Genomic DNA, 2,615 nt, shown 5'->3' with positions numbered 1-2,615 from the left:
CGCAGCCTTCTTTTCATAAGACTGCTTGTCATCTGCAGCAGTGTTATTCCACATCTCTCCCAGTTTCTTTGCAACATCACCAATGGACAGGCCAGGATGTTCTCCTTTGATTTTTGGGCAATACTCAGAGCAGAACAGGAAGAAGGCCGAAGGAGGCCTCTTAGGTGCATTGGGATCCTTGAACATCTGTTTTGTCTCCCCTTTGGGAGGGATATAGGTTTTCATTTCTCTTTCATAACGGGCCTTGTCCACCTTTGCCATATCTTTAAATTTTCCTTTCTCTTTAGCAGATATGGTCTTCCACCTCTCTGAGCACTTAGAAAACTCTGAGAAGTTGACTGAAGCATCTGGGTGCTGCTGCTTATGCTCCTCCCAACAAGTTTGCACAAAAAATGCCTATGATGACATTTTGCCTCTCGGCTTCTTAGGATCTCCTTTGCCCATGTTTAGTTATTTTTCCTCAGCTAGGCACAGAGTCGCCCAGTGCCCATCCGGCTCTCACTTGCCCTGGCACTGTCTCTATGGAGCTCAATGTACTGCAGTCTTATTTGCCAGTTTCTTAATTGGATTACTGGCTTCAGGGTGGAGCCCTTGGATGAACAGGGCCAGGTAGCATGCATTAAGAGTGGTAAGACAAAAAAATGGAGAAAAGTAATTCCGTTGACTGAGAAGAAAAGAGTTTTCCCAGAAAAACAAGATCCAATAAGAGAAAAACATAAAGACCTTTAAAATATACTTATAACTTGAATATCCACTTTTAATTAAGCTGAGCATGCTTTAAGAAAATCCTTTGAAATCCTTTGTTACTCGACTTTAGCCATGCCAAGCACTTAAGATTTTTGGCTTTTGAACTTTACAAAAAATAATATCACGGGTGAAACCGACAGGACTTAATTAGGTTATGACTTAATCACGAGCATACAAGGCATTTTCAAAGGGGCGATAGGCAGCTTTTGAAACTGTCATTGCAAAATTTTGACAGAGACAGTGAAAGAGATCTGACCCAAACAACTCCATTTCGTTTTCAGCCCCCAAGCTGTCCTTGCCCATCCCTGGGCGTAGGCTGAACCAACTTTGGGAGAAGCCTGGTTTACAGTTTATAGTCTAAAACAAAGATAATAAGAGCCCCTTTTTAAGATATACTTCCCTCTTGCCTGGGGACCAGGCTAAGAAATTAAACTAGTCACAGAATTAGAAACCATGGCTTAGGAGTCATGCAGTTGGAGACTACAAGATTTTGACCCTCCCTATACTTCTCTCAAGATCAGTGCTTAAGATATTTTGTAAGCCCTGCCCTTGATGGATTAGCTGGCACCACCCAGATTGACAAACTGGCTTATCTGATTTTGTGGAACTGACTTAGCACAAGAAAACGGCCACCATTGTAAAATGGCAGAGACTGAAAGAAAGCATTGCCACATGGTTGCAGGTCATGTTCCCAAGGACATGAAATAAGATGGAGACCTGTAACCAAGTTTGTTACTGACCGTTTTGTTGGGCTGGCTCAAACAGCAGGCTTACAGGGTCCTGGTCCTGCATCCTAACCTAAGATACCCTTTTTTTGGACAAAACCATACAGAAAGACCTTCAAAGCACACCAGATTGTCTAAAGTTTAGGACCAACTTTACAAATCCTTTTCCATTGAGTATAAATTTACAGAGAATATAAACAATGATTCTTTTATCCCTTTTACTGGTTTGCACAGGGAGAGAGTAGCCAAAAGCCCAACTGGTAAGAAATTTTTACCCTTTGCCAGCATGTCAGGCTTCTGGGCTCCCTTTCCCCTTGTTCAACTCTAAGCCAAGCATTTTAAGGTTTGGAAAATTAACTTTTTCTAGGTTGGAAGAACATTATAAAAGAGGAAAAAGTCATTTTAAACCATAAAAGAAGGAAAAACACCATAGAAAGGAGTTCCAATTAGGGTTGTTAAGAGGTATTACCTCTCTTCCTATTGGGAATGGTGTTTCCCTTATTTTTTTGCCCTCCCTATTTTCTCTTTTCCCTTTTGGCCTACTATAGGAGACACATTGCTCATCTCCAAAATTCTTTTCTGCTTGCAGAGCTGCCTGTTTTAGCTGCAGTTAGGGTTTGGCTTAGGAGCAGTGTAACATTCCTCCATGAGAGGTCAAATGCCTGAGTTAAATTTTAGAAAACTTCTATATACCTATCAGGGTTCTCAGAAAATCAGCCTAAGTCTCCCTTTACTTGCCTAGGATTCTGCAATAAGAAGGGAACTTGAAGGGGCCCTAAATAAGGGAATCCTCAGATGGTTCCCCTGGAACTTGCTTCTCTAATTTGGGGGAATTGTTTTCCCTGGGCCTGCCTGATATGATTACTAAAAGAGCTGGGTTGATTTTACAGTGCTTGAAAAGATTTAGTAGAAATGCCATGCCCTTGTGCAAAAAAGAAAAAAAAAAGAGCTTTTTCTTTAAAGTTCTGAGGTTAAGGAAGTTCCAGTGTTTCAGAGTGCACCGCAGAGAGGTGTAAGCTGAAGAATTTATTACCCATTGTGGAAAAGTAAAAAGTTCCTCTTCAAAGTTTCCCTTCTTATTCCAGAATAAATAATAAATGTTAAAAAAATCATTTTCTTTCTTTCTTTCTTTCTTCCTTCCTT

The 2,615-nt window shown here is 40.8% G+C and overlaps 1 pseudogene; it reads right to left on the bottom strand.

Moving 5' to 3' along the window:
- Positions 1-444, bottom strand: part of LOC105503688 — a 1,852-nt pseudogene extending 1,408 nt beyond the window's left edge.
- Positions 445-2,615: the final 2,171 nt, after the last annotated feature.

This window comes from Colobus angolensis, unplaced genomic scaffold (genome assembly GCF_000951035.1).
Source record: "Colobus angolensis palliatus isolate OR3802 unplaced genomic scaffold, Cang.pa_1.0 Scaffold87, whole genome shotgun sequence".
NCBI classification, from domain to species: Eukaryota; Metazoa; Chordata; class Mammalia; order Primates; family Cercopithecidae; genus Colobus; species Colobus angolensis.
This window is presented reverse-complemented; position numbering and strand designations above follow the sequence as displayed.